Source organism: Onychomys torridus, chromosome 1, assembly GCF_903995425.1.
Source record: "Onychomys torridus chromosome 1, mOncTor1.1, whole genome shotgun sequence".
NCBI lineage: Eukaryota > Metazoa > Chordata > Mammalia > Rodentia > Cricetidae > Onychomys > Onychomys torridus.
Window position 1 is genome coordinate 150,736,761 of NC_050443.1, and position 14,938 is coordinate 150,751,698.

Below are 14,938 nucleotides of genomic sequence, written 5' to 3' on the forward strand. Positions count from 1 at the left end.
GTATAAACTGTCCCACACTTAAATTTTTTTACTGATCATTTAGTATTGAATATATTCAAAAGGATGTTTTTAAGGTACCTGTTATAGCACATAATAACAAAATCAACACCCACACAGCCATCACACCATTCGATGAAGAACCTGACAGCTCTCTGTGTGACCCTCTTCCTGACTGAGGTGGAAATGGTTTCTTTTCATAGTTTTGTGTGTTAAAAGAAGATGTTGGTCTAAGAAGTGTCTTTCTTAATAAAGCAGAGAGTGGAGGCTTATGTCTGTATTCTCAGTACCCAGGGGGCAGACAAATTGAAAGCCAGTTTATGCTACATAGTAAATTATGGTCTCAAAAAGCTAAAATAAGGGGGCTAGAGAGATGGTTCAGCTGGTATAAGCACTTATTGCTCTCACAGAAGAGTTACATTTCCAGCATCCAGTCACAACTGCCTTGAATTCTGGCTCCTTTTCTGGCTTCCACAAGTATGCACTCATATGCACAAACCTATACATGGCATACACATAGTCACATATAATTAGAAATAAAAATAAAGTCTTCAAAATAGCCAAAAGGTGCAAACAGATAAATAAGTACTCTGTGCCTTCTGAAAACACAGTCCAGCGGCGATCAGAAATAATGGAACATAAAACTGCTGTGCTGGCTAGTTTTATGTCAACTTGACACAAGCTAGAGTTATCTGAATGGAGGGAACCACAATTGAGAAAATGCTTCCATAAGATTAGTGATTGATGGAGGAGGGCTCAGCCCACTGTGGGTGATGCCTTCCCTGGGCTGGTGGTCTGGGTTCTATAAGAAAGCAGGCCGAGCAAGCCATGGGGAGCACTCTAGTAAGCAAAGCTCCTCCATGGTCTCCACATCCACTCCTGCCTCCAGGGTCCTGTCCTGCTTGATTTTTCTGTCCTGGCTTCCTACATTGATGGACTATGATCTGGAAGTATAAGCCAAATAAACCCTTTCCTCCCTAACTTGCATTTGGTCATGATACTTCATTGCAGCAACAGACATCCTAACTAAGGCAACTGTTGAATTCAGTCCTAAAGAAACCGGAACCTAAATAGTACCCTGCCAAACACAGAGACTACTAGAAGGCAGTCTATGGTTCCTCCAGGGTTTGCTCCATGGACCCAGCCAGGACTAGTTACTGGGAATACTAAAGTACACCAAATCTCCTTGACACAGTGTCAGGTCATGAAATGTGCGCCTGGAGAGGTCAACTCCAAATTACCCTAATTAAGGTCTTATTAAGCCAAGACCAACTAGTTGTCTTGTGACATAAAAAGACAAAGGAAAGGGGCGCCTCAAAGAACAATAATGGACTCTAATCCACACATCAGCCATCATGGAAGAATGAGCCAATGGCCAGGGGGGAAAACAGAAATCAAAGAAACAATCCACCAGTGAAGGGCTTAATTCTGTTGCAACTATATGTTGATCCATTTCTATGACAGGAGCCATAAATTAACATGTCATCTGTGACAATGAAGGACTTCTACGTGAAAAGAGCATGTGCACAAGTGAGTGAACGAGTCAATACAATCTGTTGAAGTGAAAAACTACACACTGGAAAAGGGGCAGCTTAACATTTAGAGCATGGTAAATAAGATCATAACACATGCTGAGGAAGAGGGTCATTAGTTGGGCTAATGAAAAGCAATGGCACCTGAAATCAGGGGCCAGCACACAGAAAAGTATAGTAAAGTAAATCCTGGACCTGTTGCGGAGTGCAGGACACTGCCTCCTTTATGGTTGGGCAGCATATGTGTCACGGTCTGGGATCCCAGAAGCTGGCCCCACGGCTCAGAATACCCTACACCTTGACTCTGACAATGTTAGACACAAGCTTAGAGAAAACAGGAAGGTCCTTCTTGATCAGTCCTACCTCTCCTATCTAAAAGCCTCTTTGGAGCTGGTAATATCTGAAGAAGGCCGACATGTTCAGTAGCACCAAGTCTAAAGCACAACTGCTGGCTGAGAGGGCACGGCCTCAGGAAGCAAACTAGGGCACCTCACTTTAAAAAGCAGTCCCCCCCTTTCCATGAGACTTCATGCCAATCACGTGAATTTCCAGACACCAGCTCACTATTTCCTCCTCACTATCATCATGATTTACCAAAGGCCCCAGTGGTACCTGAACTAGGATTGCAAAGATGATGAGCTTTGAATTGAGTAATTTTCACATTTTCACAATTCTTTCCAATCAGCAATGCCAAGTCTCATAGTTTAGGCTGAGACGCTAATTAGCAAATGCCCCACTCAAACGTTCTCTGCCTCTGAAACCCACCCTAATCTAGCACACTCCTCTTGACACCTGGGTAATTAATCTCTCTTTGTGCTCGGCACATTGCATATATCGTTTATAAAATCTACTACTTTCTATAGAAATGTTTATTGTCTTTGTTAAGGCCTCACTGACTCTTGAAGTGGAATTAGCATGTTTTATTTGTACCTCCAAACCCATGAGAGCAGGTGCCCAGAAAACTGCTGCATGCTGATCTGAACATACCACTAAGCTGCAACACAGACTCAGCAGGAGACTACACACACCTAGTGGATATGACCAAAATTAGAGTGATACCTGGGATACTCAGGAACCAAAGAGATTATTTAGTATCCTGGGAGGTAATAAAACAAATCAAATGCTTTATCTGTGAGATACTTCATTCATTCATTGTTACCCCCATGATTACTTTCTGTTACAAAGACCCTCAATCCTGAGGAAGCCCCAGGGTCAGGTGATTCATAATCCAAGGACATCTCTCTGCTCTGAGCCATAAGCTTCCACATGAAACAGACAAGAATGAATTTTTTAATAATTCAATAATCCCCAGATTCACCGTGAACTATAAATACCTTTTAGGAGGAAATAAGAGAATGAATGTTTTAAGATTATATAAATCGGATTCAGAGAATTAACACAAATGAATGCTCTGAAATATCCCAGGTTCTTTCTTTCTTTCTTTTCTTTCTTTCTTTCTTTCTTTCTTTCTTTCTTTCTTTCTTTCTTTCTTTCTTCCTTCCTTCCTTCCTTCCTTCCTTCCTTCCTTCCTTCCTTCCTTCCTTCCTTTTTTAATGACTTAATAACAAGTGTTTGTGCGCTAGGTGGTGGAGATTTAAATGAAAACACCCACCATGATCTCTGCACCATTACTTAGCAATTCCAGGCTTCAATTATTCTCTTCTAAAGGGCAAGTGAGAAAAACTGAAAAAGAAATAGGAGAAATGCTGAGCCATGTGATTCAGATGATCTACGCCTGCTCTTTTCTCTACTTTTCTCCCAATGATTCCGTAATCGAGCCAAGGTGAGCATTAAGCCATTCAGGCGCTGGCTCTCTGCAAGCAATTTACTTTCCACTAAAACTTAATTTCTGAATCAAAGGTAAAAGTAAAACCGCATGCAGTATATGGAGGTACTCCAAGAGTGACCCTGGAGGTGTCACCAACTGAGGAGTTCAGATGGAGAGATGACCTGGAGGAGACAGAAGGAAGTAGAAAGCAGCTGGGATCTGTCTCAAAGGCTTGTCACCAAGCAGCCAGAAGACACAAGAGATGCCAGGAATCAGCCACAAAGCTGAGCTCACAGTTCCACAATGCCAGGGGGACCCCTGAAGACAGGGACTTAAGTTCAAAATTAGTCTTGGCATTTACCTTCCATCCCAGAAGCCATATGGTCACGGGATTGTGGACTTTACCAAACCTTGCTGTCATCAGCCAAAGCAAAGTGCTCCTATCACACAGCCCCGACAGGGAACTGCAGAATAGGGCTCCGATGTACCTTCACAATAGGAGTCTACCATACTGGTGTGCTGGAGCCAACTTGCACCACGTCACTACAGCAGACTGCTAATTTCTCAGGGTCACCGGCAAGTTGGCCACAGTAATATTAAACTAGAGGAACTTGGGCTGGAGAGATAGCTCAGTTGATAAGAACACTTATTGCTCTTGCAGAGAACCTGAGCTTGTTCCCAGTATCCACATCAGGCAGCTCACACCTGCCTGTAATTCCAGATTCAGGGGATCTAATACCCCACCCCTCTGTGGGCACACACATGTACACACATCCATACAGATAAGTAAAAATAAAATAAAAATTTAAAAAATTATAGAAACTTGAAATTTTTAAAATTATACCCAAAATAAAGATAATAAACACTCAAGATTAATTACCTCCTGATTATTTTGCCATTAGCTAGGCTCCTGATGCTGGTTGCAACTACGACATCACAGAGCTGCCATGTTTGAGCTGGCCTATCTTTTGAGTCAGAATAAAGGCTTATAAATTGCAAATCACAATACAAAGTATACAGACAGAAAGCAACCGCATTTAGTGTGACCCTGTGATGCCCAAGAAGTCCTATGGTCAGTCTTTCATGTCATAATAGGGATTGTCAAGTCCAATACACAGATGAATCTGAACGGCACAAGAGCAAGTGATGTCTAGAAATGCCTGACTAAATGTATCTGAATTTTCCACTACAGCATGCAATGATAACATTGCCAGTGTTACTATCACAGTGCCCTGGGGCAACTGCCAGATAACTAACAACTGTTCAGAGATACAGTAGTGTGTGACGATTTCTTCCAAGGCTCATTGAGAGCCAGAAGGTTGTGAAGGAGGCTCTTTAAGACTTAGGGTTCTAGAGGGAAGCTCATTAAGACTCAGGAAATAAACAACTCAGAAGTCCCCGGGGAGTTCTGGAAATGGACCAGATGCACTAAGTTGAACAAGCATCCAGGGCTGCTGAGGAGACCTGGGCTAATGGAGCTGCCTGGACAAGACACTGACTCTGCCATGCAGAGAGCTCCAGGATTCCAGCTTTCGTGAATCATGGACCACACTGGGATGAGATTGCAGGGGTGCAGCTGCCTTTGACTCCTCCCTGCTCCCATAAGCAACTCCTCAACCACACTCCGCAAGTAACTCCAGACCATGCATTGGTGCACCAAGTGGGACTTAGGTCTGTAAGGTCTGCCGTCGGTGTCCTACCAAGGGTGAGTAGATGGTCATGTCACATCTCTCCAGGGACAGTGTCACAGACACAGAGGGAAGAGTTGTGGACAACTGAGTGAATTTTACTTATTCAGCAATTTTGTTCCTAATTACTTCAAATACCCAAAGAGCTACCTACCTAAAGAAGTGGACTCCAGGGGTCCCTGAAAGCAAGACCATCTGTGCTTTTCAGGTGCCATATTCCTAGTTTAACTGCTGACCTAGTACGAGGAATCCTCCTGTCATCTGCCACTCTCATTCTGTCTATCAGAACTGATGCACTCAACTGAAAATGATGTGTCCTACTAGGAAAGGCTCATGCAATAGCAAACCTTCTCATGGGTTAGCATCATGCTCTGAGGTTTCTGGATTACTTTAAACTTTTCTTAATCCTTAGTTTAATTTTACATGTGCAGGTGTTATGCCTGCATGTATGGCTGTGCACTATGTGTGTGCAGTGACTCAGAGGCCAGAAGAAAATGCTCAGATCTCCTGGAACTGGAGTTACAGCCAGTGATGAGCCGCCATGTGGGTGCTGGGAATTGAACCCAAGACCATTGGAAAAGTAGCCAATGCTCTTAACCACTGAGCTACCTCTCCACCTGATAACTTTTTGAAACATTTTCGGTTTTTACACATTTATGTCACTTGACTGTATTGTCCTTTTGCCATCTTAAAATGATTAAAAATGATTCACCCAGACATTAAAAGAATTTGAAAGAGCTAACAAAAATTTACTTACAGATTACTTTGAAAAGATTCTTGTCATCTTGGCTTTTTGTAAGATACTAGCTTCTCCCAGTGTTCCAGTACATTTCCATTACCTGTTGCCAGGAGAAGACATCTCATTAGTTATATGGCCTTTACTAATAACATCTATCAAGCATACCACAGAGATAACAATAAAAATAACAAAAACTCCAACGATCCAAAATTCTACCACTTACTAGCCACAGGCCCTTGGGAAAATAATTCCTCTCTCCAAGTCTCCATTTCTTTGTTTCTAAATGAGCATCAAATATCACCTATTGTCTGTGTGACAGTGACAGCTAAGTAAACTAAAGGGCATGGTCAGCATCCTTTGATCCAACAAAGGTGTTGTCCCAGCAACAGGGATATCCAACACTTAATGCCTACAACTTCTTTATTGCCCACATGTTGAGCTCATCAAATACTGGAGATCTATACATGTTCACCCAATAATGGAACACACCCAGCAAAGGGCTTGCTTTTTGTAAAGAGGAAGTCATTTAGAACAGTATTTCACTTCAGTTTTTAATCTTGCAACAGGTGGGGCCCACAAACTAAGATTAGGGCTTTTGTGTTCTTCTTTTCACATAGGGCCATAATAGAAACATACCCCCTACTCCCCGAAGAATGCAACCACTTGTCACTTTATGTGAAGAGCATGTGGCTCCAGGTAGACAACACTGTCGGAGCAGCGTGTGAATTCCTCTCCTAATCAAAGCCCTAACTCAGAGCAAAGAGAATGACAGCAGTGATGGCATGGCTCCATCCATACAGTGCTGCAAGTCACCTGAAGGAAAGACAGAGTGTGGTGATTTGTGTTTCCTAAAATATTGTGCACCCTAATAAATCTATCTGGGGTCAGAGAATGGAACAGCCACTAGACAGACATAGAGGCCAGAAAATGGTGGCAATCACACCTTTAATCCTAGCATCCCAGAGGCAGAAATCCCTCTGGATCTCTGGGTTCAAGGCCACATTAGAAACAGCCAGTCATGGAAACACATGCCTTTAATCCCAAGAAGTGAGCCTTAAATCCCAGGGAGTGATGGCAGAAAGGAGAAAGATATGTAAGGCATGAAGACCAGAAACTAGAAGCATTTGGCTGGCTAAGCTTTTAGGCTTTTGAGCAACACAATTCAGCTGAGACCTATTCAGATGAGGACACAGAGGCTCCCAACCAGAGGAAACAGGATCAGCAGAGGAACTGGCGAGGTGAGGTAGCTGTGGCTTGTTCTGCTTCTCTGATCTTCCAGCATTCACCCCAATAACTGGCCTCAGGTTTCATTTTATTAATAAGAACTTTTAAGATTCCGCTACAACAGAGGCTTCAAGTTACCCAAGCCAGAAGGAGGGGTGGGGTGGACCACGAAGGGAGGGGAGGAAAGAAATGCCACATAAATCTAGGGTCAGAAAGAACTGGCCAACAGCAATAAAACTGGGGAAGGACTTCCCTTTAGAAAGAAAGACTGAAGCCCCAACACAGAGAAGGATGCTCATTGACCAGCAATGGCTTTATATGGCTGGCCACCTTGCAAGGAAGCTTTTAAAAGGATGAAAAATGCTGTGCAATTTGATATAGGTTTAAAATGAGTAGGTGTGAAACACATCTAGCTACTGAACAACAGTGTCATCTTCACCAAATGGTTTACTCCACCTAAGGCTCAGTTTCCAGGTCTGCAAAATGAGAACAGTGATGCCTACAGGCCAGAGCAGTCACATAGAGATGAGTGTGTAGACCTTCCATACAAGGTGTCCTCAAAGGAAAATTCCAACTAGCATGTTACTAGTGATTACAGCAGAGACTATTAAATTCCTTCTTATGAAAGGCACTGATAGTATGCAATCAGTAAATTCAGAGACTCCCTATGAGGACTCTTTGGAAAGAGGGTTAAATCCTACTTCTGACAGACAGTACCACAAACTTTCCTAACATTTATTTTTCAAATTGATATTATGTTTGCACTTTTTAAAAATCAAAATAGAATTACATCAGTTCCCTCTCCCCTTTCAAACTCTCAAATACCCTCCTAATTTCTCTCAAATTCATGGCCTCTTTTCTTTAATTATTAGTTATAAATATAACCTACTGAATATGTTTAGTGTAGTTTGTATGTATACAATTTCAGGGCTGACCACTGGGTTTTGGATAACCAACTGGGGAGTCCATTCCTGGGGAAGATACACTCTCCCTCTCTATAGTCATTATTTTCTCATAGATTTTCCCTTCCACATTAGCATATCTGTTGCTGTTGTCCTTCTTCAGGTCTTGTTTAGGCAGCCATATTGTTGAGGTGGTAATGCGCACCTTTAATCCCAGCACTCAGAATGCTGCGGCTGCTGGATTCGATGCTTCCCTGTCGTTACTAGGAGACACATTTCTATCATAAAGGAGTGTTAAATGGAAACTGCCACCTCTTCTAGCAGCCTTTCCTGACATCAGCCAACAGAAAGTGCTGTGCATGTGCTGATGTTGTATCAGTAGTACTGAGTTCCTTCTATGGTGATGGACTCTGGACTGGAGAAAATGACTCATTTCCATCAGAGGCACTGAACTGATGTGAACTCCACTGGCATCTGCTGAACGCAAAAGCCATGCTCAAAATGGCAGGCAGCCCATCTCCCTCAGCACCATGTTACAGTTTCATTGAAGACAGAAGTATTAAAATTCTCTATCTATAGAAGGTATCATTGATAACTCTAAATGGCCCCTTTGACACTCCTTCCAATAATACAGACAGCTTTTATTTTCAGAACCTCTGTGGACAAAGTCCATAAGGACTTCTGTCTCCTTTGAGCACAGTTACCACTGATGCATGAGGTAAATGCACCACTGTATTTGCTATTATGAGAAATATTTAAATAAATTAGTTACAAGGATTAAATCATGATCAAGGGTGGTAATGTGCCACTGCTATGGTTAGCTCTTCCAAAAGATTAAAAAGTGACATCAACAACTAATGAACCACCCATTCATGCTCCAAGTACTGGAATCGAGGGAAGAGGATTTCAGAGCCTTAAGGATTGTAGGGGTTTTGATGAAAATGGCTCCCATGAGCTCATGGCCTTATTGAAGGAAGTGTGTCACCAGGAGTGGGCTCTAAGGTTTCAGATGCTCAAGCCAGGCCCAGTGTCACTCACTCTCCCTGCTGCCTTCGGATCCAGATGAAGAACTCTCAGCTACTTCTCTAGCATCAGGTTTGCCTACATGCTGCCAGGATTCCTATCATGATGACAATGTTTTCCTTTGTAAGAGTTGCCATGGTCATGTGGTCATAGTGTCTCTCCACAGCAATAGAAACCCTAACTAAGACAGAAATTCATACCAAGGACTGGGGTTCTGCAATAGGCCAGACTATTCTTTTGTTTGGAGGAATAGGGAACACTTTGGGACTTTGAACTAAAAAAGCAATTGGTTACTTTTAAGTAGGCTTTAATGAGCTATACCATTAAGAGTATGGAACACAGTAGTGGTGAGAGTAATCAGAACTGTTGGGGGTCCAGCTCAAGAGGTTTCAAAGGAGAAGAATATTAATATGTGGCCTAAAGATCTTTCTTGTGAAATTTTGGTGAAGAATATGTCTGCTTTCTGCCCTTATCAAAAAAATCTGCCTGAGGCTAAATTGAAGAGTTATGGATTAACAGCTTTGGCAGAGGACATTTCTAAACAACCTAGCTTTGATTCTGTTGTGTGACCATTAGTGGCCAGACTTATACAAACCGATAATGAAAAGGAGTAAGCTGAGAAAGGGAAAAATACAAGATGTACAAAAATACAAAAATGGAGGAGAAAAAGAGTACCAGGAAGTGTAAAGAAATTAAAGAAAAGCCTGATGCTAAGTGGAATAAAGGGAGTGGTGACCTGAGAGAAAGACCCCAGCTAAGTTTCCAAACTGTGAAAAGGAATTAAAGAAAAGTGAAAAAGAGTTAAAGAAAAACTTAGGGCCAGACATGGTGAGACACACCTTTAATCCCAGCACTCAAAAAGCTGAGGCTGCTGGATTTCTGAGTAAGAGGCTAGCCTGGTCTACAGAGTTCCAGGACAGTCAAGCTTAGGCAGTGAAGGCAACCACTGAAAACAGAAAGCTGTTGAAAATGTATTTGAACAAGCGGTCATGTTCCAGTCCCAGCAAGCAGCAGACTTTGGCAGCTTCAGTCACATGGTTCTGGCTTTAGAGTTAAGGATACAAGAAAGAGATTACAGAATCTCCTTCCTTGATTAAGGAAAGCCGCTGAGGCTAGGCATATGTCAGGGGCATCCTTTTATGGAGGCCTAGAGAGGCCATTGCATGAAGTTGTGAAGGTGAAGCCTGGATTGCCTTGGAGACACCAAGATATTGGAGATGCAAGAGTTGTGGGATACTTGCCTAAGAAAGCTATCAGGGAGTAGAACCAGCCCATGAGAAAGAAGTGTGTTGTAGTCAACAAGCCTGAAAGGAGTTGGAGATCTGAAAAGTACTTTGACATCAGACATGGAGATGCAGAGTTTTGAGTTTGCCCAACTGGTTTTCAGTCTTGCTTTGGTCCAGTATTTACTTACTATCCTCCTTTCCTCCCCTTTGGAATAGTAATGTATATCCTGTGCCACTGCATGCTGGAAGTATGTGAAATACTTTTCATTTTGATTTTATAGAGGATTACAGTTAAGAGATTGCATGGTCTCAGAAGAAACTTTGGGCTTTTAAACATTGTTGAGACTGATATAGACTCTAGGGACTTTTGATGCTGGACTGAATGCATTTCTGAATTATGACATGGCTACACACCTAGGGGAGCCAAGGAGTAAATGTGGTGGTGAAAGTGGCCCCATAGGCTCACAGGGAGTGGCACTATTACATGTAGCATTGTTGGAGTAGGTGTGGCCTTGCTGGAGGAAGTGTGTCACTGGGGGGGGGGTGTGTGTTTGAGGTTTCAGATGCTCAAGCCGGGCCCAGTGTCACTCTCTCTTCCTGCTGTCTGCAGATATAGATGAAGAACTCTCAACTACTTCTCCAGCACGGTCTACCTGCATGCTGCCATGCTTCCTACCATAATGACAATAACCAGTCCCCAGCTAAATGTTTCCTTTATAAGAGTTACCATTGTCACAGTATCTCTTCACAGCAATAGAAACCCTAAGGAAAGACAAGACACATGCCAAAGGAAGGCCTAGTAGAGCAAGAAGCAGTACCCTACGCTGACTGAAGACAAGAACAAAGAAACATTGAGAGTTAGTAGGGCCAGAGAGCTAAAGAACCAAACACGATTATGCTACAAACTTTTCAACATAAATTCACAAAAGAATCCTGAGATGATGGCACCATGAATGTCATCTTGTTTTAGAACCTGCTGCTGGTATGAAAAGCACAAGGACTACTTAGTTCTTTTTAATACATACTATGATTTAGAAAGAACTACATAAAGGTCATGCCACATACTCAAAATGCTACTCTCAGAGGAAGGATCCTACAGCATGCAGCTACCTTCTGACCTTTGGTTATCTTTCCTTGCAGTTCCCTTTTTAAAGAAGAAAAGAAGAGGAGGAAAGAGTTAGGTACTCAAGGCAGTTGAAGTATCTGAGGGTAAGAAGAGGGCAGGTGTGCAGGGAGTACAGCACTAAGAAACATGATCCTAGTTAAGCAGAATACACAGAAAGGAAGAGAAATGATGGTCCTGGCCAAGCTCAGGTGTGGCGGACTCTGTCTCTTACGATTCATTCTGTAGGTAATCCCCTTCCTTGAGTAGGAGCGAGTCCTGTGGCTTTCTTATAACTGACAGGCTATCACTGAGATGACATGATATGTGTGTTGCACTAGAGGAGATGGTAATATCCATTCTGCCACAGGATTCTCTCCTGTGCTGCTTATGAAACTATAAGCTGCCACGATGTGAGTTACACAATGAGAGCTAATGAGGACAACCTCTGCTGACAACAAGAAACCAAGATGCTTGATCCAAGAGCCCACAAAAAACCAAGTCCTTCCTTGTGGTGGGTATTGTGTTCCCTGAAATATTGTGTGTTCCCCAAAATAAACTTATCTGGGGTCAGAGAGCAGACAGCCACTAGAACAAAGCCAAAGATGGTGGCTAGAAAATGGGTCAGGACAACCCATAGCAGAAGTTGGGTGGCGGTGGTGCACGACTTTAATCCCAGCACTTGGGAGGCAGAGCTAGCCAGATCTCTGAGTTCAAGGCCACTTTAGAAACAGCTAGGCGTGGAGACACAACCTTTAATCCCAGAAATCCAGCCTTTAATCCCAGGGAGTGATAGCAGAAAGCAGAAAGGGATATAAGGCCTGAGAACCAGGAACTAAGTTAGTAAAGCATTTGGCTGGTTTAGCATTCAAGCTTTGGAGCAGCACAGTTCAGCTGAGATTCATGTGGAGGAGGACTCAGAAGCTTCCAGCCTGAGGAAACAGGATCACCTGAGGAACTAGCAAGGTGAGATAGCTGTGGCTTGTTCTGCTTCTCTGATCTTCCAGCATTCACCCCAATACCTGGTCTCAGGTTTGATTTTATTAATAAGAACTTTTAAGAATCCTGCTACACTTCCTCAGCTACACCTCAGATAAGACAGTAGCCACACTGACACCCTGACTTCAGCATGGCCAGCACTCTGCGAATTCAGGCCCAGATTCCTGCTCCAGGACAGTCAAGAGATCACGTGTAAGTAGGTTGATCTGTAAACACTGTGCTGTACTGATAGTCATGTGGCTCTAGATAATCAGTGTAGGATGGAAGAAAAATATAAATCCATGATGCCTTCTCATGGCCTTCTGACAGAAGATGGAGGAGAAAGGCGAAGGCCCAGGGAGCCTTGGGGCTCAGGAGAGAGGGACTTCCATCCTAGGCTGGCCACTTGGAGGATAGAATTAGTCCATTTACCAATAAAATAATCTTCTATATGGAGATCAGGCTCTTGGCTGGCCTCCAAAGGCTATTCAGCATGCCAAAGCATGGGGGCCATTGAGATCAGTAAGAGAATTTTTACCAATGTACAAGCTCTCCTATAGATATAGCCATAACAGAATAACAAGCACATGCTCTATATAATGCATTGTATTTAAACACTATTTGAAGAGATAAGCTGCAAATTTTTCTTTTAATGGCTTTAAGAACTCAATTAAAATGAAAACACCAAGAGTTTCATGTCTAATATGAACTCTTAGAACTAAACACACACACACACACACACACACACACACACACACACACACACACACGCACGTGCCCCCCCCCCCCAAATCCATCTTTAAATCTTCTGAACAAGTACCTACAACCTCCACAAATCAGTTCAAGAAACCTCAACTCTTGGCCAGAGTGTACTCAGCTAAGAATAACCCTCTGAGAAAACACCCTCTCACCTCACAGTCCAGTTGCTACCAGCAGAAAGGTCATCCCACAGTCATATCCTCTGCACGGGAGAAAACCTACACTGCTTACCCAGGCCCAGCCTTGCAGTTGACAGACATGGTGCACACACCCAAAGACCAATTGATCTGCAGGGTTACCCCACAGCACAGTTCTGACCTCTTGTTTCTCAGGCCTCTTCATACTGACTTATAGCAAATGTTAGCTTCAACATGAAAACGTGACAGCGACGATGTTAAATAGTCTGTGTGAGAGAAAAATAGGATTTAAGTTCTCAGGATACTAGAAAGCTCCTACTTCTAAAGAAGTGGGAGGGCAGGGCAGAGGAGGAGGGGCCACAGCACAAAACACTGATGTTAAATGTTCAGTCCTTTCAAAAGCAATGCACAGTACTCGCTGAGTAAGATGGAGTGTGCCTAAAATAGGCTGCTTTTCTTATGAATGACCTGATTCCCTTTCTTCACCCTATGTTAAGTAAGGAAGAAAATCAAAAGAGGGCTGGCACAAAAAACATGCCAGCGAGACTGTTCAACTATTTCATGTATGCTGATGCCTTAAGTCACTGATTCATTCAATAAACATCTGGAGGGCGTCTAGATCCAGCGCAATGTGGCAGGTGCAGAACACAGGCGCCTGGCTGGCTATCAGCAAAGGGTGCTTGCTGACACTTTCAACAGAAGTAACCCCATCTCAGAGGCCAGCAGTGCGGCAGAAGCATCTCCAGTATGTGTCTCGGATGAAGACCAGGGCTCTCTTCCTGTTGAGAAGGAAACAGCAGCTTGCTCTTCCATGTAATATTGTCAGTAAGGCAGTTGTGGGAGCAAACAAATGGAGTCCTATCCACCAACAACCCCTGCTACAGATCTTTCCCAGCAGGGAATTCCATGGAGCTCTCAACTTTTCCTTTTCCCCAGACCATGAAGAAATAAACCAAAAAGAGACAAGGGTTTCTCTTCCCCATGTGGCCGGCAGTTTCTGCTCAGCAAAGACTTAAGCTTCTATAGGCACTGTGTTATCACCGCTTGAGTATCACATTTTAATTCAAAATGAAATGTGTGGTGCAGGCAAGGTGCTACCAGCCGCACTTGCTCTTGATGCCTAGGGAGCTTCACGGCAACCCTGGTTCTGAGCATACACCATGTGCACTCCACAGCGTGCACGCAGTCACAACCACAACACCAGCAAGCGCCGGCCAACATGTCTCAGCTCAGATTTGAGACTATCATATGTTTCTGACTGCAGGACTTGACTGTGGGGTTTTCAGATCTTATACAAATGCAATCACTTAGTGACAGAAAACAAAGACTTCTAACGTTTTCCTAATCATTCCTTAGCATATAAACCAAAAACTAGTATATCTTTGGATTGGATTGTTAGAGGGTTTAATTTTTAAACTTGCTGTTTAAGCTGCTACCTGTAAACCAATTCTAAAACAAATCACTATTTTTGCCTTGTGATTAGGATGGAATTTCCAATTTCTGAAATGGCCCTAAACATACTTCTGCCATTTTGTACTACATATTTATGCAAAGTGGTCCTCTCAGCACTGATGATATAAAATCAAAATATCAATCAAAATACTGAAGATGTTTTCATCTTGTAGTATCCAATATTCAGCCAGGATTTAATTCTTTATGTGAAAATAAACAAACACAGCACCTCAATTAGTATGCAAATGATGCTTTCATCTTTAATAAATGGTAAAATTCTACGTATAGCAAAGAACTGTTCTAAGACAAATCTCTATTACCAGTAGATGTTTAAGTTTATAGATGTATATGTTACACACACACACACACACACACACACACACACACACACACACACATTTCATAGGAAAA

The 14,938-nt window shown here is 42.8% G+C and overlaps 1 protein-coding gene across 1 annotated transcript in view; it reads right to left on the reverse strand.

The window, feature by feature from the left end:
- Nucleotides 1-14,938, reverse strand: part of Sgms1 (sphingomyelin synthase 1) — a 264,683-nt gene that overhangs the window by 90,386 nt on the left and 159,359 nt on the right. Inside the window, 1 exon segment of the mRNA XM_036166358.1 lies at nucleotides 5,743-5,824. The gene's annotated coding sequence lies outside the window, so the exon portion shown is untranslated.